A 27,932-nucleotide genomic window follows, 5' to 3' on the forward strand; every position below is an offset into this window, starting at 1 on the left:
CACGTGCTGTTTCTTTTGTATCTGTAAGTGCTTCCTGTTGAGGTTTAATTTTTGAAACAGGAGCATCGTGCCAAATAGAATCCTGCCTGCATATTTATCCACGAAGATGCCACCATGTTGTGCCATACCTCTACTCAACTGGAGTACTTTCTACTGGGTAGTCAGTAAGTGCTACCTCGTTGGGTAAATGTATGGTGCTTTTCCTACACTACAGCTGCGTAAAGGCCCAGAAGAGAAGTCTTCAGTGATCACCTGTGTCTGTGACTTTGCCACTGCGCTGATAGGCGCCGAGGTACCTCGAGTGAGCTGTCCATCACAGTGGGGGAAAGGGCGGGATAGGTTGCATAGCCTAGTCTGTGTGGGGAGGGGTTAAACTGGCGAGGCTTCTGTGCGAGTTCACATGCCTCTTGTTTATGAAGGGTCAGAGACCGATCAGCTCAGTAAATGATAAGAAAGCAGTCGGTGGTACCTCTTTGGGTGAATATATTGTGCTTTTCCAGCACTGCAGCTGCGTGAAGGCCCAGAAGAGTTGTATTCAGGGATCACCTGTGTCTGTAACGTTGCCACTGCGCCGATAGCCGCCGAGGTACCTCGAGTGAGCAGTCCATCACAGTGGTGGAAAGGGCGGATAGGTTGCATAGCCTAGTGTGTGTGGGGAGGGGCTAAACTGGCGAGGCTTCTGTGCGTGTTCACTTGCCTCTTGTTTATGAAGGGTCAGAGACCGATTAGCGCAGCAAATGAGGAGAAAGCAGTCGGTGGTACCTCTTTGGGTGAATGTATTGTGCTTTTCCAGCACTGCAGCTGCGTAAAGGCCCAGAAGAGTTGTCTCGAGTGACCACGTGTGTCTGTAACTTTGCCACCGCGCCGTTTGGCGCCAAGGTCCCTCGAGTGAGCTGTCCATCACAGTGGGGGAAAGGGCGGGAAGAGGTTGCATAGCCTATTGTGTGGGGCGGGGCCAAACGGGCGGGGCTTCTGTACGAGTTCACATGCCTCTTGTTTATAAAGGGTCAGAGACCATCAGAGCATCAGATGAGGAGAAATCAGCCTCCTGGTCACTGGAAGTACAGGAGGATTGCGCTCGAGAAACTCGTGGATGCCTAGACCTCCATCACGGATTACAGCTAATTGTAGACTGTAGCCTAGACCTTGCTCACTAGGTTCTTGGGCTGATTATAATGCGTTACTGAAGTTTAGCTTCATCCGGGGCACGTGCTGTTTCTTTTGTATCTGTAAGTGCTTCCTGTTGAGGTTTAATTTTTGAAACAGGAGCATCGTGCCAAAATGAATCCTGCCTGCATATTTATCCACGAAGATGCCACCATGTTGTGCCATACCTCTACTCAACTGGAGTACTTTCTACTGGGTAGTCAGTAAGTGCTACCTCGTTGGGTAAATGTATGGTGCTTTTCCTACACTACAGCTGCGTAAAGGCCCAGAAGAGAAGTCTTCAGTGATCACCTGTGTCTGTGACTTTGCCACTGCGCTGATAGGCGCCGAGGTACCTCGAGTGAGCTGTCCATCACAGTGGGGGAAAGGGCGGGAATAGGTTGCATAGCCTAGTCTGTGTGGGGAGGGGTTAAACTGGCGAGGCTTCTGTGCGAGTTCACATGCCTCTTGTTTATGAAGGGTCAGAGACCGATCAGCTCAGTAAATGATAAGAAAGCAGTCGGTGGTACCTCTTTGGGTGAATGTATTGTGCTTTTCCAGCACTGCAGCTGCGTAAAGGCCCAGAAGAGAAGTCTTCAGTGATCACCTGTGTCTGTGACTTTGCCACTGCGCTGATAGGCGCCGAGGTACCTCGAGTGAGCTGTCCATCACAGTGGGGGAAAGGGCGGGATAGGTTGCATAGCCTAGACAGTGACTTTGCCACTGCGCTGATAGGCGCCGAGGTACCTCGAGTGAGCTGTCCATCACAGTGGGGTAAAGGGCTGGATAGGTTGCATAGCCTAGTGTGTGTGGGGAGGGGCCAAACTGGCGAGGCTTCTGTGCGTGTTCACTTGCCTCTTGTTTATGAAGGGTCAGAGACTGATCAGCTCAGTAAATGATAAGAAAGCAGTCGGTGGTACCTCTTTGGGTAAATGTATTGTGCTTTTCCAGCACTGCAGCTGCGTGAAGGCCCAGAAGAGTTGTCTCGAGTGACCACGTGTGTCTGTAACTTTGCCACCGCGCCGTTTGGCGCCAAGGTCCCTCGAGTGAGGTGTCCATCACAGTGGGGGAAAGGGCGGGAAGATGTTGCATAGCCTAGTGTGTGGGGCGGGGCCAAACGGGCGGGGCTTCTGTACGAGTTCACATGCCTCTTGTTTATAAAGGGTCAGAGACCATCAGAGCATCAGATGAGGAGAAATCAGCCTCCTGGTCACTGGAAGTACAGGAGGATTGCGCTCGAGAAACTCGAGGATGCCTAGACCTCCATCACGGATTACAGCTAATTTAGACTGTAGCCTCGACCTTGCTCACTAGGTTCTTGGGCTGATTATAATGCGTTACTGAAGTTTAGCTTCAACCGGGGCACGTGCTGTTTCTTTTGTATATGTAAGTGCTTCCTGTTGAGGTTTAATTTTTGAAACAGGAGCATCGTGCCAAAATGAATCCTGCCTGCATATTTATCCACGAAGATGCCACCATGTTGTGCCATACCTCTACTCAACTGGAGTACTTTCTACTGGGTAGTCAGTAAGTGCTACCTCGTTGGGTAAATGTATGGTGCTTTTCCTACACTACAGCTGCGTAAAGGCCCAGAAGAGAAGTCTTCAGTGATCACCTGTGTCTGTGACTTTGCCACTGCGCTGATAGGCGCCGAGGTACCTCGAGTGAGCTGTCCATCACAGTGGGGGAAAGGGCGGGATAGGTTGCATAGCCTAGTCTGTGTGGGGAGGGGTTAAACTGGCGAGGCTTCTGTGCGAGTTCACATGCCTCTTGTTTATGAAGGGTCAGAGACCGATCAGCTCAGTAAATGATAAGAAAGCAGTCGGTGGTACCTCTTTGGGTGAATGTATTGTGCTTTTCCAGCACTGCAGCTGCGTAAAGGCCCAGAAGAGAAGTCTTCAGTGATCACCTGTGTCTGTGACTTTGCCACTGCGCTGATAGGCGCCGAGGTACCTCGAGTGAGCTGTCCATCACAGTGGGGGAAAGGGTGGGATAGGTTGCATAGCCTAGTCAGTCACTTTGCCACTGCGCTGATAGGCGCCGAGGTACCTGAGTGAGCTGTCCATCACAGTGGGGGAAAGGGCGGGATAGGTTGCATAGCCTAGTCTGTGTGGGGAGGGGTTAAACTGGCGAGGCTTCTGTGCAAGTTCACATGCCTCTTGTTTATGAAGGGTCAGAGACCGATCAGCTCAGTAAATGATAAGAAAGCAGTCGGTGGTACCTCTTTGGGTGAATGTATTGTGCTTTTCCAGCACTGCAGCTGCGTGAAGGCCCAGAAGAGTTGTATTCAGGGATCACCTGTGTCTGTAACGTTGCCACTGCGCCGATAGGCGCCGAGGTACCTCGAGTGAGCTGTCCATCACCGTGGGGTAAAGGGCTGGATAGGTTGCATAGCCTAGTGTGTGTGGGGAGGGGCCAAACTGGCGAGGCTTCTGTGCGTGTTCACTTGCCTCTTGTTTATGAAGGGTCAGAGACTGATCAGCTCAGTAAATGATAAGAAAGCAGTCGGTGGTACCTCTTTGGGTAAATGTATTGTGCTTTTCCAGCACTGCAGCTGTGTGAAGGCCCAGAAGAGTTGTCTCGAGTGACCACGTGTGTCTGTAACTTTGCCACCGCGCCGTTTGGCGCCAAGGTCCCTCGAGTGAGCTGTCCATCACAGTGGGGGAAAGGGCGGGAAGAGGTTGCATAGCCTAGTGTGTGGGGCGGGGCCAAACGGGCGGGGCTTCTGTACGAGTTCACATGCCTCTTGTTTATAAAGGGTCAGAGACCATCAGAGCATCAGATGAGGAGAAATCAGCCTCCTGGTCACTGGAAGTACAGGAGGATTGCGCTCGAGAAACTCGTGGATGCCTAGACCTCCATCACGGATTACAGCTAATTTTAGACTGTAGCCTCGACCTTGCTCACTAGGTTCTTGGGCTGATTATAATGCGTTACTGAAGTTTAGCTTCAACCGGGGCACGTGCTGTTTCTTTTGTATATGTAAGTGCTTCCTGTTGAGGTTTAATTTTTGAAACAGGAGCATCGTGCCAAAATGAATCCTGCCTGCATATTTATCCACGAAGATGCCACCATGTTGTGCCATACCTCTACTCAACTGGAGTACTTTCTACTGGGTAGTCAGTAAGTGCTACCTCGTTGGGTAAATGTATGGTGCTTTTCCTACACTACAGCTGCGTAAAGGCCCAGAAGAGAAGTCTTCAGTGATCACCTGTGTCTGTGACTTTGCCACTGCGCTGATAGGCGCCGAGGTACCTCGAGTGAGCTGTCCATCACAGTGGGGGAAAGGGCGGGATAGGTTGCATAGCCTAGTGTGTGTGGGGAGGGGCCAAACTGGCGAGGCTTCTGTGCGTGTTCACTTGCCTCTTGTTTATGAAGGGTCAGAGACCGATTAGTGCAGCAAATGAGGAGAAAGCAGTCGGTGGTACCTCTTTGGGTGAATGTATTGTGCTTTTTCAGCACTGCAGCTGCGTAAAGGCCCAGAAGAGTTGTCTCGAGTGACCACGTGTGTCTGTAACTTTGCCACCGCGCCGTTTGGCGCCAAGGTCCCTCGAGTGAGCTGTCCATCACAGTGGGGGAAAGGGCGGGAAGAGGTTGCATAGCCTAGTGTGTGGGGCGGGGCCAAACGGGCCGGGCTTCTGTACGAGTTCACATGCCTCTTGTTTATAAAGGGTCAGAGACCATCAGAGCATCAGATGAGGAGAAATCAGCCTCCTGGTCACTGGAAGTACAGGAGGATTGCGCTCGAGAAACTCGTGGATGCCTAGACCTCCATCACGGATTACAGCTAATTGTAGACTGTAGCCTCGACCTTGCTCACTAGGTTCTTGGGCTGATTATAATGCGTTACTGAAGTTTAGCTTCATCCGGGGCACGTGCTGTTTCTTTTGTATCTGTAAGTGCTTCCTGTTGAGGTTTAATTTTTGAAACAGGAGCATCGTGCCAAATAGAATCCTGCCTGCATATTTATCCACGAAGATGCCACCATGTTGTGCCATACCTCTACTCAACTGGAGTACTTTCTACTGGGTAGTCAGTAAGTGCTACCTCGTTGGGTAAATGTATGGTGCTTTTCCTACACTACAGCTGCGTAAAGGCCCAGAAGAGAAGTCTTCAGTGATCACCTGTGTCTGTGACTTTGCCACTGCGCTGATAGGCGCCGAGGTACCTCGAGTGAGCTGTCCATCACAGTGGGGGAAAGGGCGGGATAGGTTGCATAGCCTAGTGTGTGTGGGGAGGGGCCAAACTGGCGAGGCTTCTGTGCGTGTTCACTTGCCTCTTGTTTATGAAGGGTCAGAGACCGATTAGCGCAGCAAATGAGGAGAAAGCAGTCGGTGGTACCTCTTTGGGTGAATGTATTGTGCTTTTCCAGCACTGCAGCTGCGTAAAGGCCCAGAAGAGTTGTCTCGAGTGACCACGTGTGTCTGTAACTTTGCCACCGCGCCGTTTGGCGCCAAGGTCCCTCGAGTGAGCTGTCCATCACAGTGGGGGAAAGGGCGGGAAGAGGTTGCATAGCCTAGTGTGTGGGGCGGGGCCAAACGGGCCGGGCTTCTGTATGAGTTCACATGCCTCTTGTTTATAAAGGGTCAGAGACCATCAGAGCATCAGATGAGGAGAAATCAGCCTCCTGGTCACTGGAAGTACAGGAGGATTGCGCTCGAGAAACTCGTGGATGCCTAGACCTCCATCACGGATTACAGCTAATTGTAGACTGTAGCCTCGACCTTGCTCACTAGGTTCTTGGGCTGATTATAATGCGTTACTGAAGTTTAGCTTCATCCGGGGCACGTGCTGTTTCTTTTGTATCTGTAAGTGCTTCCTGTTGAGGTTTAATTTTTGAAACAGGAGCATCGTGCCAAATAGAATCCTGCCTGCATATTTATCCACGAAGATGCCACCATGTTGTGCCATACCTCTACTCAACTGGAGTACTTTCTACTGGGTAGTCAGTAAGTGCTACCTCGTTGGGTAAATGTATGGTGCTTTTCCTACACTACAGCTGCGTAAAGGCCCAGAAGAGAAGTCTTCAGTGATCACCTGTGTCTGTGACTTTGCCACTGCGCTGATAGGCGCCGAGGTACCTCGAGTGAGCTGTCCATCAAAGTGGGGGAAAGGGCGGGATAGGTTGCATAGCCTAGTCTGTGTGGGGAGGGGTTAAACTGGCGAGGCTTCTGTGCGAGTTCACATGCCTCTTGTTTATGAAGGGTCAGAGACCGATCAGCTCAGTAAATGATAAGAAAGCAGTCGGTGGTACCTCTTTGGGTGAATGTATTGTGCTTTTCCAGCACTGCAGCTGCGTAAAGGCCCAGAAGAGAAGTCTTCAGTGATCACCTGTGTCTGTGACTTTGCCACTGCGCTGATAGGCGCCGAGGTACCTCGAGTGAGCTGTCCATCACAGTGGGGGAAAGGGCGGGATAGGTTGCATAGCCTAGTCAGTGACTTTGCCACTGCGCTGATAGACGCCGAGGTACCTCGAGTGAGCTGTCCATCACAGTGGGGGAAAGGGCGGGATAGGTTGCATAGCCTAGTCTGTGTGGGGAGGGGTTAAACTGGCGAGGCTTCTGTGGGAGTTCACATGCCTCTTGTTTATGAAGGGTCAGAGACCGATCAGCTCAGTAAATGATAAGAAAGCAGTCGGTGGTACCTCTTTGGGTAAATGTATTGTGCTTTTCCAGCACTGCAGCTGCGTGAAGGCCCAGAAGAGAAGTCTTCAGTGATCACCTGTGTCTGTGACTTTCCCACTGCGCTGATAGGCGCCGAGGTACCTCGAGTGAGCGAGTGAGCTGTCCATCACAGTGGGGGAAAGGGCGGGATAGGTTGCATAGCCTAGTCTGTGTGGGGAGGGGTTAAACTGGCGAGGCTTCTGTGCGAGTTCACATGCCTCTTGTTTATGAAGGGTCAGAGACCGATCAGCTCAGTAAATGATAAGAAAGCAGTCGGTGGTACCTCTTTGGGTAAATGTATTGCGCTTTTCCCGCACTGCAGCTGCGTGAAGGCCCAGAAGAGTTGTATTCAGTGATCACCTGTGTCTGTGACTTTGCCACTGCGCCGATATGCGCCGAGGTACCTCGAGGGAGCTGTCCATCAAAGTGGGGTAAAGGGCTGGATAGGTTGCATAGCCTAGTGTGTGTGGGGAGGGGCCAAACTGGCGAGGCTTCTGTGCGTGTTCACTTGCCTCTTGTTTATGAAGGGTCAGAGACTGATCAGCTCAGTAAATGATAAGAAAGCAGTCGGTGGTACCTCTTTGGGTAAATGTATTGTGCTCTTCCAGCACTGCAGCTGCGTGAAGGCCCAGAAGAGTTGTCTCGAGTGACCACGTGTGTCTGTAACTTTGCCACCGCGCCGTTTGGCGCCAAGGTCCCTCGAGTGAGCTGTCCATCACAGTGGGGGAAAGGGCGGGAAGAGGTTGCATAGCCTAGTGTGTGGGGCGGGGCCAAACGGGCGGGGCTTCTGTACGAGTTCACATGCCTCTTGTTTATAAAGGGTCAGAGACCATCAGAGCATCAGATGAGGAGAAATCAGCCTCCTGGTCACTGGAAGTACAGGAGGATTGCGCTCGAGAAACTCGTGGATGCCTAGACCTCCATCACGGATTACAGCTAATTGTAGACTGTAGCCTCGACCTTGCTCACTAGGTTCTTGGGCTGATTATAATGCGTTACTGAAGTTTAGCTTCATCCGGGGCACGTGCTGTGTCTTTTGTATCTGTAAGTGCTTCCTGTTGAGGTTTAATTTTTGAAACAGGAGCATCGTGCCAAAATGAATCCTGCCTGCATATTTATCCACGAAGATGCCACCATGTTGTGCCATACCTCTACTCAACTGGAGTACTTTCTACTGGGTAGTCAGTAAGTGCTACCTCGTTGGGTAAATGTATGGTGCTTTTCCTACACTACAGCTGCGTAAAGGCCCAGAAGAGAAGTCTTCAGTGATCACCTGTGTCTGTGACTTTGCCACTGCGCTGATAGGCGCCGAGGTACCTCGAGTGAGCTGTCCATCACAGTGGGGGAAAGGGCGGGATAGGTTGCATAGCCTAGTCTGTGTGGGGAGGGGTTAAACTGGCGAGGCTTCTGTGCGAGTTCACATGCCTCTTGTTTATGAAGGGTCAGAGACCGATCAGCTCAGTAAATGATAAGAAAGCAGTCGGTGGTACCTCTTTGGGTGAATATATTGTGCTTTTCCAGCACTGCAGCTGCGTGAAGGCCCAGAAGAGTTGTATTCAGGGATCACCTGTGTCTGTAACGTTGCCGCTGCGCCGATAGGCGCCGAGGTACCTCGAGTGAGCAGTCCATCACAGTGGTGGAAAGGGCGGATAGGTTGCATAGCCTAGTGTGTGTGGGGAGGGGCTAAACTGGCGAGGCTTCTGTGCGTGTTCACTTGCCTCTTGTTTATGAAGGGTCAGAGACCGATTAGCGCAGCAAATGAGGAGAAAGCAGTCGGTGGTACCTCTTTGGGTGAATGTATTGTGCTTTTCCAGCACTGCAGCTGCGTAAAGGCCCAGAAGAGTTGTCTCGAGTGACCACGTGTGTCTGTAACTTTGCCACCGCGCCGTTTGGCGCCAAGGTCCCTCGAGTGAGCTGTCCATCACAGTGGGGGAAAGGGCGGGAAGAGGTTGCATAGCCTAGTGTGTGGGGCGGGGCCAAACGGGCGGGGCTTCTGTACGAGTTCACATGCCTCTTGTTTATAAAGGGTCAGAGACCATCAGAGCATCAGATGAGGAGAAATCAGCCTCCTGGTCACTGGAAGTACAGGAGGATTGCGCTCGAGAAACTCGTGGATGCCTAGACCTCCATCACGGATTACAGCTAATTGTAGACTGTAGCCTCGACCTTGCTCACTAGGTTCTTGGGCTGATTATAATGCGTTACTGAAGTTTAGCTTCATCCGGGGCACGTGCTGTTTCTTTTGTATCTGTAAGTGCTTCCTGTTGAGGTTTAATTTTTGAAACAGGAGCATCGTGCCAAATAGAATCCTGCCTGCATATTTATCCACGAAGATGCCACCATGTTGTGCCATACCTCTACTCAACTGGAGTACTTTCTACTGGGTAGTCAGTAAGTGCTACCTCGTTGGGTAAATGTATGGTGCTTTTCCTACACTACAGCTGCGTAAAGGCCCAGAAGAGAAGTCTTCAGTGATCACCTGTGTCTGTGACTTTGCCACTGCGCTGATAGGCGCCGAGGTACCTCGAGTGAGCTGTCCATCAAAGTGGGGGAAAGGGCGGGATAGGTTGCATAGCCTAGTCTGTGTGGGGAGGGGTTAAACTGGCGAGGCTTCTGTGCGAGTTCACATGCCTCTTGTTTATGAAGGGTCAGAGACCGATCAGCTCAGTAAATGATAAGAAAGCAGTCGGTGGTACCTCTTTGGGTGAATGTATTGTGCTTTTCCAGCACTGCAGCTGCGTAAAGGCCCAGAAGAGAAGTCTTCAGTGATCACCTGTGTCTGTGACTTTGCCACTGCGCTGATAGGCGCCGAGGTACCTCGAGTGAGCTGTCCATCACAGTGGGGGAAAGGGCGGGATAGGTTGCATAGCCTAGTCAGTGACTTTGCCACTGCGCTGATAGACGCCGAGGTACCTCGAGTGAGCTGTCCATCACAGTGGGGGAAAGGGCGGGATAGGTTGCATAGCCTAGTCTGTGTGGGGAGGGGTTAAACTGGCGAGGCTTCTGTGGGAGTTCACATGCCTCTTGTTTATGAAGGGTCAGAGACCGATCAGCTCAGTAAATGATAAGAAAGCAGTCGGTGGTACCTCTTTGGGTAAATGTATTGTGCTTTTCCAGCACTGCAGCTGCGTGAAGGCCCAGAAGAGAAGTCTTCAGTGATCACCTGTGTCTGTGACTTTCCCACTGCGCTGATAGGCGCCGAGGTACCTCGAGTGAGCGAGTGAGCTGTCCATCACAGTGGGGGAAAGGGCGGGATAGGTTGCATAGCCTAGTCTGTGTGGGGAGGGGTTAAACTGGCGAGGCTTCTGTGCGAGTTCACATGCCTCTTGTTTATGAAGGGTCAGAGACCGATCAGCTCAGTAAATGATAAGAAAGCAGTCGGTGGTACCTCTTTGGGTAAATGTATTGCGCTTTTCCCGCACTGCAGCTGCGTGAAGGCCCAGAAGAGTTGTATTCAGTGATCACCTGTGTCTGTGACTTTGCCACTGCGCCGATATGCGCCGAGGTACCTCGAGGGAGCTGTCCATCAAAGTGGGGTAAAGGGCTGGATAGGTTGCATAGCCTAGTGTGTGTGGGGAGGGGCCAAACTGGCGAGGCTTCTGTGCGTGTTCACTTGCCTCTTGTTTATGAAGGGTCAGAGACTGATCAGCTCAGTAAATGATAAGAAAGCAGTCGGTGGTACCTCTTTGGGTAAATGTATTGTGCTCTTCCAGCACTGCAGCTGCGTGAAGGCCCAGAAGAGTTGTCTCGAGTGACCACGTGTGTCTGTAACTTTGCCACCGCGCCGTTTGGCGCCAAGGTCCCTCGAGTGAGCTGTCCATCACAGTGGGGGAAAGGGCGGGAAGAGGTTGCATAGCCTAGTGTGTGGGGCGGGGCCAAACGGGCGGGGCTTCTGTACGAGTTCACATGCCTCTTGTTTATAAAGGGTCAGAGACCATCAGAGGATCAGATGAGGAGAAATCAGCCTCCTGGTCACTGGAAGTACAGGAGGATTGCGCTCGAGAAACTCGTGGATGCCTAGACCTCCATCACGGATTACAGCTAATTGTAGACTGTAGCCTCGACCTTGCTCACTAGGTTCTTGGGCTGATTATAATGCGTTACTGAAGTTTAGCTTCATCCGGGGCACGTGCTGTGTCTTTTGTATCTGTAAGTGCTTCCTGTTGAGGTTTAATTTTTGAAACAGGAGCATCGTGCCAAAATGAATCCTGCCTGCATATTTATCCACGAAGATGCCACCATGTTGTGCCATACCTCTACTCAACTGGAGTACTTTCTACTGGGTAGTCAGTAAGTGCTACCTCGTTGGGTAAATGTATGGTGCTTTTCCTACACTACAGCTGCGTAAAGGCCCAGAAGAGAAGTCTTCAGTGATCACCTGTGTCTGTGACTTTGCCACTGCGCTGATAGGCGCCGAGGTACCTCGAGTGAGCTGTCCATCACAGTGGGGGAAAGGGCGGGATAGGTTGCATAGCCTAGTCTGTGTGGGGAGGGGTTAAACTGGCGAGGCTTCTGTGCGAGTTCACATGCCTCTTGTTTATGAAGGGTCAGAGACCGATCAGCTCAGTAAATGATAAGAAAGCAGTCGGTGGTACCTCTTTGGGTGAATATATTGTGCTTTTCCAGCACTGCAGCTGCGTGAAGGCCCAGAAGAGTTGTATTCAGGGATCACCTGTGTCTGTAACGTTGCCGCTGCGCCGATAGGCGCCGAGGTACCTCGAGTGAGCAGTCCATCACAGTGGTGGAAAGGGCGGATAGGTTGCATAGCCTAGTGTGTGTGGGGAGGGGCTAAACTGGCGAGGCTTCTGTGCGTGTTCACTTGCCTCTTGTTTATGAAGGGTCAGAGACCGATTAGCGCAGCAAATGAGGAGAAAGCAGTCGGTGGTACCTCTTTGGGTGAATGTATTGTGCTTTTCCAGCACTGCAGCTGCGTAAAGGCCCAGAAGAGTTGTCTCGAGTGACCACGTGTGTCTGTAACTTTGCCACCGCGCCGTTTGGCGCCAAGGTCCCTCGAGTGAGCTGTCCATCACAGTGGGGGAAAGGGCGGGAAGAGGTTGCATAGCCTAGTGTGTGGGGCGGGGCCAAACGGGCGGGGCTTCTGTACGAGTTCACATGCCTCTTGTTTATAAAGGGTCAGAGACCATCAGAGCATCAGATGAGGAGAAATCAGCCTCCTGGTCACTGGAAGTACAGGAGGATTGCGCTCGAGAAACTCGTGGATGCCTAGACCTCCATCACGGATTACAGCTAATTGTAGACTGTAGCCTCGACCTTGCTCACTAGGTTCTTGGGCTGATTATAATGCGTTACTGAAGTTTAGCTTCATCCGGGGCACGTGCTGTTTCTTTTGTATCTGTAAGTGCTTCCTGTTGAGGTTTAATTTTTGAAACAGGAGCATCGTGCCAAATAGAATCCTGCCTGCATATTTATCCACGAAGATGCCACCATGTTGTGCCATACCTCTACTCAACTGGAGTACTTTCTACTGGGTAGTCAGTAAGTGCTACCTCGTTGGGTAAATGTATGGTGCTTTTCCTACACTACAGCTGCGTAAAGGCCCAGAAGAGAAGTCTTCAGTGATCACCTGTGTCTGTGACTTTGCCACTGCGCTGATAGGCGCCGAGGTACCTCGAGTGAGCTGTCCATCACAGTGGGGGAAAGGGCGGGATAGGTTGCATAGCCTAGTCTGTGTGGGGAGGGGTTAAACTGGCGAGGCTTCTGTGCGAGTTCACATGCCTCTTGTTTATGAAGGGTCAGAGACCGATCAGCTCAGTAAATGATAAGAAAGCAGTCGGTGGTACCTCTTTGGGTGAATGTATTGTGCTTTTCCAGCACTGCAGCTGCGTAAAGGCCCAGAAGAGAAGTCTTCAGTGATCACCTGTGTCTGTGACTTTGCCACTGCGCTGATAGGCGCCGAGGTACCTCGAGTGAGCTGTCCATCACAGTGGGGGAAAGGGCGGGATAGGTTGCATAGCCTAGTCTGTGTGGGGAGGGGTTAAACTGGCGAGGCTTCTGTGCGAGTTCACATGCCTCTTGTTTATGAAGGGTCAGAGACCGATCAGCTCAGTAAATGATAAGAAAGCAGTCGGTGGTACCTCTTTGGGTAAATGTATTGCGCTTTTCCAGCACTGCAGCTGCGTGAAGGCCCAGAAGAGTTGTATTCAGTGATCACCTGTGTCTGTGACTTTGCCACTGCGCCGATATGCGCCGAGGTACCTCGAGGGAGCTGTCCATCAAAGTGGGGTAAAGGGCTGGATAGGTTGCATAGCCTAGTGTGTGTGGGGAGGGGCCAAACTGGCGAGGCTTCTGTGCGTGTTCACTTGCCTCTTGTTTATGAAGGGTCAGAGACTGATCAGCTCAGTAAATGATAAGAAAGCAGTCGGTGGTACCTCTTTGGGTAAATGTATTGTGCTTTTCCAGCACTGCAGCTGTGTGAAGGCCCAGAAGAGTTGTCTCGAGTGACCACGTGTGTCTGTAACTTTGCCACTGCGCCGTTTGGCGCCAAGGTCCCTCGAGTGAGCTGTCCATCACAGTGGGGGAAAGGGCGGGAAGAGGTTGCATAGCCTAGTGTGTGGGGCGGGGCCAAACGGGCGGGGCTTCTGTACGAGTTCACATGCCTCTTGTTTATAAAGGGTCAGAGACCATCAGAGCATCAGATGAGGAGAAATCAGACTCCTGGTCACTGGAAGTACAGGAGGATTGCGCTCGAGAAACTCGTGGATGCCTAGACCTCCATCACGGATTACAGCTAATTGTAGACTGTAGCCTCGACCTTGCTCACTAGGTTCTTGGGCTGATTATAATGCGTTACTGAAGTTTAGCTTCATCCGGGTCACGTGCTGTTTCTTTTGTATCTGTAAGTGCTTCCTGTTGAGGTTTAATTTTTGAAACAGGAGCATCGTGCCAAATAGAATCCTGCCTGCATATTTATCCACGAAGATGCCACCATGTTGTGCCATACCTCTACTCAACTGGAGTACTTTCTACTGGGTAGTCAGTAAGTGCTACCTCGTTGGGTAAATGTATGGTGCTTTTCCTACACTACAGCTGCGTAAAGGCCCAGAAGAGAAGTCTTCAGTGATCACCTGTGTCTGTGACTTTGCCACTGCGCTGATAGGCGCCGAGGTACCTCGAGTGAGCTGTCCATCACAGTGGGGGAAAGGGCGGGATAGGTTGCATAGCCTAGTCTGTGTGGGGAGGGGTTAAACTGGCGAGGCTTCTGTGCGAGTTCAAATGCCTCTTGTTTATGAAGGGTCAGAGACCGATCAGCTCAGTAAATGATAAGAAAGCAGTCGGTGGTACCTCTTTGGGTGAATGTATTGTGCTTTTCCAGCACTGCAGCTGCGTAAAGGCCCAGAAGAGTTGTATTCAGGGATCACCTGTGTCTGTGACTTTGCCACTGCGCTGATAGGCGCCGAGGTACCTCGAGTGAGCTGTCCATCACAGTGGGGGAAAGGGCGGGATAGGTTGCATAGCCTAGTCAGTGACTTTGCCACTGCGCTGATAGACGCCGAGGTACCTCGAGTGAGCTGTCCATCACAGTGGGGGAAAGGGCGGGATAGGTTGCATAGCCTAGTCTGTGTGGGGAGGGGTTAAACTGGCGAGGCTTCTGTGGGAGTTCACATGCCTCTTGTTTATGAAGGGTCAGAGACCGATCAGCTCAGTAAATGATAAGAAAGCAGTCGGTGGTACCTCTTTGGGTAAATGTATTGTGCTTTTCCAGCACTGCAGCTGCGTGAAGGCCCAGAAGAGAAGTCTTCAGTGATCACCTGTGTCTGTGACTTTCCCACTGCGCTGATAGGCGCCGAGGTACCTCGAGTGAGCGAGTGAGCTGTCCATCACAGTGGGGGAAAGGGCGGGATAGGTTGCATAGCCTAGTCTGTGTGGGGAGGGGTTAAACTGGCGAGGCTTCTGTGCGAGTTCACATGCCTCTTGTTTATGAAGGGTCAGAGACCGATCAGCTCAGTAAATGATAAGAAAGCAGTCGGTGGTACCTCTTTGGGTAAATGTATTGCGCTTTTCCCGCACTGCAGCTGCGTGAAGGCCCAGAAGAGTTGTATTCAGTGATCACCTGTGTCTGTGACTTTGCCACTGCGCCGATATGCGCCGAGGTACCTCGAGGGAGCTGTCCATCAAAGTGGGGTAAAGGGCTGGATAGGTTGCATAGCCTAGTGTGTGTGGGGAGGGGCCAAACTGGCGAGGCTTCTGTGCGTGTTCACTTGCCTCTTGTTTATGAAGGGTCAGAGACTGATCAGCTCAGTAAATGATAAGAAAGCAGTCGGTGGTACCTCTTTGGGTAAATGTATTGTGCTCTTCCAGCACTGCAGCTGCGTGAAGGCCCAGAAGAGTTGTCTCGAGTGACCACGTGTGTCTGTAACTTTGCCACCGCGCCGTTTGGCGCCAAGGTCCCTCGAGTGAGCTGTCCATCACAGTGGGGGAAAGGGCGGGAAGAGGTTGCATAGCCTAGTGTGTGGGGCGGGGCCAAACGGGCGGGGCTTCTGTACGAGTTCACATGCCTCTTGTTTATAAAGGGTCAGAGACCATCAGAGCATCAGATGAGGAGAAATCAGCCTCCTGGTCACTGGAAGTACAGGAGGATTGCGCTCGAGAAACTCGTGGATGCCTAGACCTCCATCACGGATTACAGCTAATTGTAGACTGTAGCCTCGACCTTGCTCACTAGGTTCTTGGGCTGATTATAATGCGTTACTGAAGTTTAGCTTCATCCGGGGCACGTGCTGTTTCTTTTGTATCTGTAAGTGCTTCCTGTTGAGGTTTAATTTTTGAAACAGGAGCATCGTGCCAAAATGAATCCTGCCTGCATATTTATCCACGAAGATGCCACCATGTTGTGCCATACCTCTACTCAACTGGAGTACTTTCTACTGGGTAGTCAGTAAGTGCTACCTCGTTGGGTAAATGTATGGTGCTTTTCCTACACTACAGCTGCGTAAAGGCCCAGAAGAGAAGTCTTCAGTGATCACCTGTGTCTGTGACTTTGCCACTGCGCTGATAGGCGCCGAGGTACCTCGAGTGAGCTGTCCATCACAGTGGGGGAAAGGGCGGGATAGGTTGCATAGCCTAGTCTGTGTGGGGAGGGGTTAAACTGGCGAGGCTTCTGTGCGAGTTCACATGCCTCTTGTTTATGAAGGGTCAGAGACCGATCAGCTCAGTAAATGATAAGAAAGCAGTCGGTGGTACCTCTTTGGGTGAATATATTGTGCTTTTCCAGCACTGCAGCTGCGTGAAGGCCCAGAAGAGTTGTATTCAGGGATCACCTGTGTCTGTAACGTTGCCGCTGCGCCGATAGGCGCCGAGGTACCTCGAGTGAGCAGTCCCTCACAGTGGTGGAAAGGGCGGATAGGTTGCATAGCCTAGTGTGTGTGGGGAGGGGCTAAACTGGCGAGGCTTCTGTGCGTGTTCACTTGCCTCTTGTTTATGAAGGGTCAGAGACCGATTAGCGCAGCAAATGAGGAGAAAGCAGTCGGTGGTACCTCTTTGGGTGAATGTATTGTGCTTTTCCAGCACTGCAGCTGCGTAAAGGCCCAGAAGAGTTGTCTCGAGTGACCACGTGTGTCTGTAACTTTGCCACCGCGCCGTTTGGCGCCAAGGTCCCTCGAGTGAGCTGTCCATCACAGTGGGGGAAAGGGCGGGAAGAGGTTGCATAGCCTAGTGTGTGGGGCGGGGCCAAACGGGCCGGGCTTCTGTATGAGTTCACATGCCTCTTGTTTATAAAGGGTCAGAGACCATCAGAGCATCAGATGAGGAGAAATCAGCCTCCTGGTCACTGGAAGTACAGGAGGATTGCGCTCGAGAAACTCGTGGATGCCTAGACCTCCATCACGGATTACAGCTAATTGTAGACTGTAGCCTCGACCTTGCTCACTAGGTTCTTGGGCTGATTATAATGCGTTACTGAAGTTTAGCTTCATCCGGGGCACGTGCTGTTTCTTTTGTATCTGTAAGTGCTTCCTGTTGAGGTTTAATTTTTGAAACAGGAGCATCGTGCCAAATAGAATCCTGCCTGCATATTTATCCACGAAGATGCCACCATGTTGTGCCATACCTCTACTCAACTGGAGTACTTTCTACTGGGTAGTCAGTAAGTGCTACCTCGTTGGGTAAATGTATGGTGCTTTTCCTACACTACAGCTGCGTAAAGGCCCAGAAGAGAAGTCTTCAGTGATCACCTGTGTCTGTGACTTTGCCACTGCGCTGATAGGCGCCGAGGTACCTCGAGTGAGCTGTCCATCAAAGTGGGGGAAAGGGCGGGATAGGTTGCATAGCCTAGTCTGTGTGGGGAGGGGTTAAACTGGCGAGGCTTCTGTGCAAGTTCACATGCCTCTTGTTTATGAAGGGTCAGAGACCGATCAGCTCAGTAAATGATAAGAAAGCAGTCGGTGGTACCTCTTTGGGTGAATGTATTGTGCTTTTCCAGCACTGCAGCTGCGTAAAGGCCCAGAAGAGAAGTCTTCAGTGATCACCTGTGTCTGTGACTTTGCCACTGCGCTGATAGGCGCCGAGGTACCTCGAGTGAGCTGTCCATCACAGTGGGGGAAAGGGCGGGATAGGTTGCATAGCCTAGTCAGTGACTTTGCCACTGCGCTGATAGACGCCGAGGTACCTCGAGTGAGCTGTCCATCACAGTGGGGGAAAGGGCGGGATAGGTTGCATAGCCTAGTCTGTGTGGGGAGGGGTTAAACTGGCGAGGCTTCTGTGGGAGTTCACATGCCTCTTGTTTATGAAGGGTCAGAGACCGATCAGCTCAGTAAATGATAAGAAAGCAGTCGGTGGTACCTCTTTGGGTAAATGTATTGTGCTTTTCCAGCACTGCAGCTGCGTGAAGGCCCAGAAGAGAAGTCTTCAGTGATCACCTGTGTCTGTGACTTTCCCACTGCGCTGATAGGCGCCGAGGTACCTCGAGTGAGCGAGTGAGCTGTCCATCACAGTGGGGGAAAGGGCGGGATAGGTTGCATAGCCTAGTCTGTGTGGGGAGGGGTTAAACTGGCGAGGCTTCTGTGCGAGTTCACATGCCTCTTGTTTATGAAGGGTCAGAGACCGATCAGCTCAGTAAATGATAAGAAAGCAGTCGGTGGTACCTCTTTGGGTAAATGTATTGCGCTTTTCCCGCACTGCAGCTGCGTGAAGGCCCAGAAGAGTTGTATTCAGTGATCACCTGTGTCTGTGACTTTGCCACTGCGCCGATATGCGCCGAGGTACCTCGAGGGAGCTGTCCATCAAAGTGGGGTAAAGGGCTGGATAGGTTGCATAGCCTAGTGTGTGTGGGGAGGGGCCAAACTGGCGAGGCTTCTGTGCGTGTTCACTTGCCTCTTGTTTATGAAGGGTCAGAGACTGATCAGCTCAGTAAATGATAAGAAAGCAGTCGGTGGTACCTCTTTGGGTAAATGTATTGTGCTTTTCCAGCACTGCAGCTGTGTGAAGGCCCAGAAGAGTTGTCTCGAGGCACCACGTGTGTCTGTAACTTTGCCACCGCGCCGTTTGGCGCCAAGGTCCCTCGAGTGAGCTGTCCATCACAGTGGGGGAAAGGGCGGGAAGAGGTTGCATAGCCTAGTGTGTGGGGCGGGGCCAAACGGGCGGGGCTTCTGTACGAGTTCACATGCCTCTTGTTTATAAAGGGTCAGAGACCATCAGAGCATCAGATGAGGAGAAATCAGCCTCCTGGTCACTGGAAGTACAGGAGGATTGCGCTCGAGAAACTCGTGGATGGCTAGACCTCCATCACGGATTACAGCTAATTGTAGACTGTAGCCTCGACCTTGCTCACTAGGTTCTTGGGCTGATTATAATGCGTTACTGAAGTTTAGCTTCATCCGGGGCACGTGCTGTTTCTTTTGTATCTGTAAGTGCTTCCTGTTGAGGTTTAATTTTTGAAACAGGAGCATCGTGCCAAATAGAATCCTGCCTGCATAATTATCCACGAAGATGCCACCATGTTGTGCCATACCTCTACTCAACTGGAGTACTTTCTACTGGGTAGTCAGTAAGTGCTACCTCGTTGGGTAAATGTATGGTGCTTTTCCTACACTACAGCTGCGTAAAGGCCCGGAAGAGAAGTCTTCAGTGATCACCTGTGTCTGTGACTTTGCCACTGCGCTGATAGGCGCCGAGGTACCTCGAGTGAGCTGTCCATCACAGTGGGGGAAAGGGCGGGATAGGTTGCATAGCCTAGTGTGTGTGGGGAGGGGCCAAACTGGCGAGGCTTCTGTGCGTGTTCACTTGCCTCTTGTTTATGAAGGGTCAGAGACCGATTAGCGCAGCAAATGAGGAGAAAGCAGTCGGTGGTACCTCTTTGGGTGAATGTATTGTGCTTTTCCAGCACTGCAGCTGCGTAAAGGCCCAGAAGAGTTGTCTCGAGTGACCACGTGTGTCTGTAACTTTGCCACCGCGCCGTTTGGCGCCAAGGTCCCTCGAGTGAGCTGTCCATCACAGTGGGGGAAAGGGCGGGAAGAGGTTGCATAGCCTAGTGTGTGGGGCGGGGCCAAACGGGCCGGGCTTCTGTATGAGTTCACATGCCTCTTGTTTATAAAGGGTCAGAGACCATCAGAGCATCAGATGAGGAGAAATCAGCCTCCTGGTCACTGGAAGTACAGGAGGATTGCGCTCGAGAAACTCGTGGATGCCTAGACCTCCATCACGGATTACAGCTAATTGTAGACTGTAGCCTCGACCTTGCTCACTAGGTTCTTGGGCTGATTATAATGCGTTACTGAAGTTTAGCTTCATCCGGGGCACGTGCTGTTTCTTTTGTATCTGTAAGTGCTTCCTGTTGAGGTTTAATTTTTGAAACAGGAGCATCGTGCCAAATAGAATCCTGCCTGCATATTTATCCACGAAGATGCCACCATGTTGTGCCATACCTCTACTCAACTGGAGTACTTTCTACTGGGTAGTCAGTAAGTGCTACCTCGTTGGGTAAATGTATGGTGCTTTTCCTACACTACAGCTGCGTAAAGGCCCAGAAGAGAAGTCTTCAGTGATCACCTGTGTCTGTGACTTTGCCACTGCGCTGATAGGCGCCGAGGTACCTCGAGTGAGCTGTCCATCAAAGTGGGGGAAAGGGCGGGATAGGTTGCATAGCCTAGTCTGTGTGGGGAGGGGTTAAACTGGCGAGGCTTCTGTGCGAGTTCACATGCCTCTTGTTTATGAAGGGTCAGAGACCGATCAGCTCAGTAAATGATAAGAAAGCAGTCGGTGGTACCTCTTTGGGTGAATGTATTGTGCTTTTCCAGCACTGCAGCTGCGTAAAGGCCCAGAAGAGAAGTCTTCAGTGATCACCTGTGTCTGTGACTTTGCCACTGCGCTGATAGGCGCCGAGGTACCTCGAGTGAGCTGTCCATCACAGTGGGGGAAAGGGCGGGATAGGTTGCATAGCCTAGTCAGTGACTTTGCCACTGCGCTGATAGACGCCGAGGTACCTCGAGTGAGCTGTCCATCACAGTGGGGGAAAGGGCGGGATAGGTTGCATAGCCTAGTCTGTGTGGGGAGGGGTTAAACTGGCGAGGCTTCTGTGGGAGTTCACATGCCTCTTGTTTATGTTATGTTATGTTATGTTATGTTATGTGGTTTTTATTAGGCGCGCAAATGCTCCAGCTAAGGAGCGTCTTGGCGCCAGACAAGGCAGCTACACAACACAACTAAATAAAACAGCACAGAACACACAAACTAAGGAAATAAAAATGTTTTTAAGGCGCGACGAAAAGAGAGCACATCGCTCATGGCGCGAATTGCCGGGGGCAAGGAGTTCCACAGAGCAGCGGCCCGCACTCGGAATGAGCGACCACCGGCCCTGCTTCGCTTAAAGCGCGGGACCACAGCCAAATCGAGATCTGACGATCTTAAGGGTCGTGCCGGAATGTAATTGGCCATGAGTGTCGTGAGGATCATTGCAGGGGACCCCTTCAAGATCTTATGGGCGACGCAGAGGACCTTAAACTGAATCCGCTGCGCCACAGGGAGCCAGTGCAATGCTCGAATGGTGCTGGAGGTGGGACAGAATCTAGGAAGACCCACCACCGCTCTCGCAGCAGCATTCTGGATCCGCTGCAGGCGCCCTATCTCAGCTACATTCAGTCCGGCCAACAAAGAGCTAGCATAATCCAATCTAGATATGACGGTAGCTTGGATCATGAGTTGCCGGGTGGGGGCATCAAAGAACTTTAGCACCGGACGGAGCCCACGCAAAATGCCGAAGCAGCAAGCAGCCGTGCGTTTAGTGTGGCATGCAAACGTAAGGGAAGGGTCCAACCAGACCCCGAGGTTTTTAAGCTCGGCGACTGGGATGGGAGCGGAACCCAACTCCTCCGGCCACCATCTCTCTCCCCACAGTTCCGGTCGCCTACCAAATACCATCACCTCGGTCTTACTAGCGTTTAGCGTTTATGAAGGGTCAGAGACCGATCAGCTCAGTAAATGATAAGAAAGCAGTCGGTGGTACCTCTTTGGGTAAATGTATTGTGCTTTTCCAGCACTGCAGCTGCGTGAAGGCCCAGAAGAGAAGTCTTCAGTGATCACCTGTGTCTGTGACTTTCCCACTGCGCTGATAGGCGCCGAGGTACCTCGAGTGAGCGAGTGAGCTGTCCATCACAGTGGGGGAAAGGGCGGGATAGGTTGCATAGCCTAGTCTGTGTGGGGAGGGGTTAAACTGGCGAGGCTTCTGTGCGAGTTCACATGCCTCTTGTTTATGAAGGGTCAGAGACCGATCAGCTCAGTAAATGATAAGAAAGCAGTCGGTGGTACCTCTTTGGGTAAATGTATTGCGCTTTTCCCGCACTGCAGCTGCGTGAAGGCCCAGAAGAGTTGTATTCAGTGATCACCTGTGTCTGTGACTTTGCCACTGCGCCGATATGCGCCGAGGTACCTCGAGGGAGCTGTCCATCAAAGTGGGGTAAAGGGCTGGATAGGTTGCATAGCCTAGTGTGTGTGGGGAGGGGCCAAACTGGCGAGGCTTCTGTGCGTGTTCACTTGCCTCTTGTTTATGAAGGGTCAGAGACTGATCAGCTCAGTAAATGATAAGAAAGCAGTCGGTGGTACCTCTTTGGGTAAATGTATTGTGCTCTTCCAGCACTGCAGCTGCGTGAAGGCCCAGAAGAGTTGTCTCGAGTGACCACGTGTGTCTGTAACTTTGCCACCGCGCCGTTTGGCGCCAAGGTCCCTCGAGTGAACTGTCCATCACAGTGGGGGAAAGGGCGGGAAGAGGTTGCATAGCCTAGTGTGTGGGGCGGGGCCAAACGGGCGGGGCTTCTGTACGAGTTCACATGCCTCTTGTTTATAAAGGGTCAGAGACCATCAGAGCATCAGATGAGGAGAAATCAGCCTCCTGGTCACTGGAAGTACAGGAGGATTGCGCTCGAGAAACTCGTGGATGCCTAGACCTCCATCACGGATTACAGCTAATTGTAGACTGTAGCCTCGACCTTGCTCACTAGGTTCTTGGGCTGATTATAATGCGTTACTGAAGTTTAGCTTCATCCGGGGCACGTGCTGTTTCTTTTGTATCTGTAAGTGCTTCCTGTTGAGGTTTAATTTTTGAAACAGGAGCATCGTGCCAAAATGAATCCTGCCTGCATATTTATCCACGAAGATGCCACCATGTTGTGCCATACCTCTACTCAACTGGAGTACTTTCTACTGGGTAGTCAGTAAGTGCTACCTCGTTGGGTAAATGTATGGTGCTTTTCCTACACTACAGCTGCGTAAAGGCCCAGAAGAGAAGTCTTCAGTGATCACCTGTGTCTGTGACTTTGCCACTGCGCTGATAGGCGCCGAGGTACCTCGAGTGAGCTGTCCATCACAGTGGGGGAAAGGGCGGGATAGGTTGCATAGCCTAGTCTGTGTGGGGAGGGGTTAAACTGGCGAGGCTTCTGTGCGAGTTCACATGCCTCTTGTTTATGAAGGGTCAGAGACCGATCAGCTCAGTAAATGATAAGAATGCAGTCGGTGGTACCTCTTTGGGTGAATATATTGTGCTTTTCCAGCACTGCAGCTGCGTGAAGGCCCAGAAGAGTTGTATTCAGGGATCACCTGTGTCTGTAACGTTGCCGCTGCGCCGATAGGCGCCGAGGTACCTCGAGTGAGCAGTCCCTCACAGTGGTGGAAAGGGCGGATAGGTTGCATAGCCTAGTGTGTGTGGGGAGGGGCTAAACTGGCGAGGCTTCTGTGCGTGTTCACTTGCCTCTTGTTTATGAAGGGTCAGAGACCGATTAGCGCAGCAAATGAGGAGAAAGCAGTCGGTGGTACCTCTTTGGGTGAATGTATTGTGCTTTTCCAGCACTGCAGCTGCGTAAAGGCCCAGAAGAGTTGTCTCGAGTGACCACGTGTGTCTGTAACTTTGCCACCGCGCCGTTTGGCGCCAAGGTCCCTCGAGTGAGCTGTCCATCACAGTGGGGGAAAGGGCGGGAAGAGGTTGCATAGCCTAGTGTGTGGGGCGGGGCCAAACGGGCGGGGCTTCTGTACGAGTTCACATGCCTCTTGTTTATAAAGGGTCAGAGACCATCAGAGCATCAGATGAGGAGAAATCAGCCTCCTGGTCACTGGAAGTACAGGAGGATTGCGCTCGAGAAACTCGTGGATGCCTAGACCTCCATCACGGATTACAGCTAATTGTAGACTGTAGCCTCGACCTTGCTCACTAGGTTCTTGGGCTGATTATAATGCGTTACTGAAGTTTAGCTTCATCCGGGGCACGTGCTGTTTCTTTTGTATCTGTAAGTGCTTCCTGTTGAGGTTTAATTTTTGAAACAGGAGCATCGTGCCAAATAGAATCCTGCCTGCATATTTATCCACGAAGATGCCACCATGTTGTGCCATACCTCTACTCAACTGGAGTACTTTCTACTGGGTAGTCAGTAAGTGCTACCTCGTTGGGTAAATGTATGGTGCTTTTCCTACACTACAGCTGCGTAAAGGCCCAGAAGAGAAGTCTTCAGTGATCACCTGTGTCTGTGACTTTGCCACTGCGCTGATAGGCGCCGAGGTACCTCGAGTGAGCTGTCCATCACAGTGGGGGAAAGGGCGGGATAGGTTGCATAGCCTAGTCTGTGTGGGGAGGGGTTAAACTGGCGAGGCTTCTGTGCGAGTTCACATGCCTCTTGTTTATGAAGGGTCAGAGACCGATCAGCTCAGTAAATGATAAGAAAGCAGTCGGTGGTACCTCTTTGGGTGAATGTATTGTGCTTTTCCAGCACTGCAGCTGCGTAAAGGCCCAGAAGAGAAGTCTTCAGTGATCACCTGTGTCTGTGACTTTGCCACTGCGCTGATAGGCGCCGAGGTACCTCGAGTGAGCTGTCCATCACAGTGGGGGAAAGGGCGGGATAGGTTGCATAGCCTAGTCTGTGTGGGGAGGGGTTAAACTGGCGAGGCTTCTGTGCGAGTTCACATGCCTCTTGTTTATGAAGGGTCAGAGACCGATCAGCTCAGTAAATGATAAGAAAGCAGTCGGTGGTACCTCTTTGGGTGAATGTATTGTGCTTTTCCAGCACTGCAGCTGCGTAAAGGCCCAGAAGAGAAGTCTTCAGTGATCACCTGTGTCTGTGACTTTGCCACTGCGCTGATATGCGCCGAGGTACCTCGAGGGAGCTGTCCATCAAAGTGGGGTAAAGGGCTGGATAGGTTGCATAGCCTAGTGTGTGTGGGGAGGGGCCAAACTGGCGAGGCTTCTGTGCGTGTTCACTTGCCTCTTGTTTATGAAGGGTCAGAGACTGATCAGCTCAGTAAATGATAAGAAAGCAGTCGGTGGTACCTCTTTGGGTAAATGTATTGTGCTTTTCCAGCACTGCAGCTGTGTGAAGGCCCAGAAGAGTTGTCTCGAGTGACCACGTGTGTCTGTAACTTTGCCACTGCGCCGTTTGGCGCCAAGGTCCCTCGAGTGAGCTGTCCATCACAGTGGGGGAAAGGGCGGAAGATATTGCATAGCCTAGTGTGTGGGGCGGGGCCAAACGGGCGGGGCTTCTGTGCGAGTTCACATGCCTCTTGTTTATGAAGGGTCAGAGACCGATCAGCTCAGTAAATGATAAGAAAGCAGTCGGTGGTACCTCTTTGGGTGAATATATTGTGCTTTTCCAGCACTGCAGCTGCGTGAAGGCCCAGAAGAGTTGTATTCAGGGATCACCTGTGTCTGTAACGTTGCCGCTGCGCCGATAGGCGCCGAGGTACCTCGAGTGAGCAGTCCATCACAGTGGTGGAAAGGGCGGATAGGTTGCATAGCCTAGTGTGTGTGGGGAGGGGCTAAACTGGCGAGGCTTCTGTGCGTGTTCACTTGCCTCTTGTTTATGAAGGGTCAGAGACCGATTAGCGCAGAAAATGAGGAGAAAGCAGTCGGTGGTACCTCTTTGGGTGAATGTATTGTGCTTTTCCAGCACTGCAGCTGCGTAAAGGCCCAGAAGAGTTGTCTCGAGTGACCACGTGTGTCTGTAACTTTGCCACCGCGCCGTTTGGCGCCAAGGTCCCTCGAGTGAGCTGTCCATCACAGTGGGGGAAAGGGCGGGAAGAGGTTGCATAGCCTAGTGTGTGGGGCGGGGCCAAACGGGCGGGGCTTCTGTACGAGTTCACATGCCTCTTGTTTATAAAGGGTCAGAGACCATCAGAGCATCAGATGAGGAGAAATCAGCCTCCTGGTCACTGGAAGTACAGGAGGATTGCGCTCGAGAAACTCGTGGATGCCTAGACCTCCATCACGGATTACAGCTAATTGTAGACTGTAGCCTCGACCTTGCTCACTAGGTTCTTGGGCTGATTATAATGCGTTACTGAAGTTTAGCTTCATCCGGGGCACGTGCTGTTTCTTTTGTATCTGTAAGTGCTTCCTGTTGAGGTTTAATTTTTGAAACAGGAGCATCGTGCCAAATAGAATCCTGCCTGCATATTTATCCACGAAGATGCCACCATTTTGTGCCATACCTCTACTCAACTGGAGTACTTTCTCCTGGGTAGTCAGTAAGTGCTACCTCGTTGGGTAAATGTATGGTGCTTTTCCTACACTACAGCTGCGTAAAGGCCCAGAAGAGAAGTCTTCAGTGATCACCTGTGTCTGTGACTTTGCCACTGCGCTGATAGGCGCCGAGGTACCTCGAGTGAGCTGTCCATCACAGTGGGGGAAAGGGCGGGATAGGTTGCATAGCCTAGTCTGTGTGGGGAGGGGTTAAACTGGCGAGGCTTCTGTGCGAGTTCACATGCCTCTTGTTTATGAAGGGTCAGAGACCGATCAGCTCAGTAAATGATAAGAAAGCAGTCGGTGGTACCTCTTTGGGTGAATGTATTGTGCTTTTCCAGCACTGCAGCTGCGTAAAGGCCCAGAAGAGAAGTCTTCAGTGATCACCTGTGTCTGTGACTTTGCCACTGCGCTGATAGGCGCCGAGGTACCTCGAGTGAGCTGTCCATCTCAGTGGGGGAAAGGGCGGGATAGGTTGCATAGCCTAGTCTGTGTGGGGAGGGGTTAAACTGGCGAGGCTTCTGTGCGAGTTCACATGCCTCTTGTTTATGAAGGGTCAGAGACCGATCAGCTCAGTAAATGATAAGAAAGCAGTCGGTGGTACCTCTTTGGGTAAATGTATTGCGCTTTTCCAGCACTGCAGCTGCGTGAAGGCCCAGAAGAGTTGTATTCAGTGATCACCTGTGTCTGTGACTTTGCCACTGCGCCGATATGCGCCGAGGTACCTCGAGGGAGCTGTCCATCAAAGTGGGGTAAAGGGCTGGATAGGTTGCATAGCCTAGTGTGTGTGGGGAGGGGCCAAACTGGCGAGGCTTCTGTGCGTGTTCACTTGCCTCTTGTTTATGAAGGGTCAGAGACTGATCAGCTCAGTAAATGATAAGAAAGCAGTCGGTGGTACCTCTTTGGGTGAATGTATTGTGCTTTTCCAGCACTGCAGCTGCGTAAAGGCCCAGAAGAGTTGTCTCGAGTGACCACGTGTGTCTGTAACTTTGCCACCGCGCCGTTTGGCGCCAAGGTCCCTCGAGTGAGCTGTCCATCACAGTGGGGGAAAGGGCGGGAAGAGGTTGCATAGCCTAGTGTGTGGGGCGGGGCCAAACGGGCCGGGCTTCTGTACGAGTTCACATGCCTCTTGTTTATAAAGGGTCAGAGACCATCAGAGCATCAGATGAGGAGAAATCAGCCTCCTGGTCACTGGAAGTACAGGAGGATTGCGCTCGAGAAACTCGTGGATGCCTAGACCTCCATCACGGATTACAGCTAATTGTAGACTGTAGCCTCGACCTTGCTCACTAGGTTCTTGGGCTGATTATAATGCGTTACTGAAGTTTAGCTTCATCCGGGGCACGTGCTGTTTCTTTTGTATCTGTAAGTGCTTCCTGTTGAGGTTTAATTTTTGAAACAGGAGCATCGTGCCAAATAGAATCCTGCCTGCATATTTATCCACGAAGATGCCACCATGTTGTGCCATACCTCTACTCAACTGGAGTACTTTCTACTGGGTAGTCAGTAAGTGCTACCTCGTTGGGTAAATGTATGGTGCTTTTCCTACACTACAGCTGCGTAAAGGCCCAGAAGAGAAGTCTTCAGTGATCACCTGTGTCTGTGACTTTGCCACTGCGCTGATAGGCGCCGAGGTACCTCGAGTGAGCTGTCCATCACAGTGGGGGAAAGGGCGGGATAGGTTGCATAGCCTAGTCTGTGTGGGGAGGGGTTAAACTGGCGAGGCTTCTGTGCGAGTTCACATGCCTCTTGTTTATGAAGGGTCAGAGACCGATCAGCTCAGTAAATGATAAGAAAGCAGTCGGTGGTACCTCTTTGGGTGAATATATTGTGCTTTTCCAGCACTGCAGCTGCGTGAAGGCCCAGAAGAGTTGTATTCAGGGATCACCTGTGTCTGTAACGTTGCCACTGCGCCGATAGCCGCCGAGGTACCTCGAGTGAGCAGTCCATCACAGTGGTGGAAAGGGCGGATAGGTTGCATAGCCTAGTGTGTGTGGGGAGGGGCTAAACTGGCGAGGCTTCTGTGCGTGTTCACTTGCCTCTTGTTTATGAAGGGTCAGAGACCGATTAGCGCAGCAAATGAGGAGAAAGCAGTCGGTGGTACCTCTTTGGGTGAATGTATTGTGCTTTTCCAGCACTGCAGCTGCGTAAAGGCCCAGAAGAGTTGTCTCGAGTGA

This window comes from Lissotriton vulgaris, chromosome 8 (genome assembly GCF_964263255.1).
Source record: "Lissotriton vulgaris chromosome 8, aLisVul1.2, whole genome shotgun sequence".
NCBI classification, from domain to species: Eukaryota; Metazoa; Chordata; class Amphibia; order Caudata; family Salamandridae; genus Lissotriton; species Lissotriton vulgaris.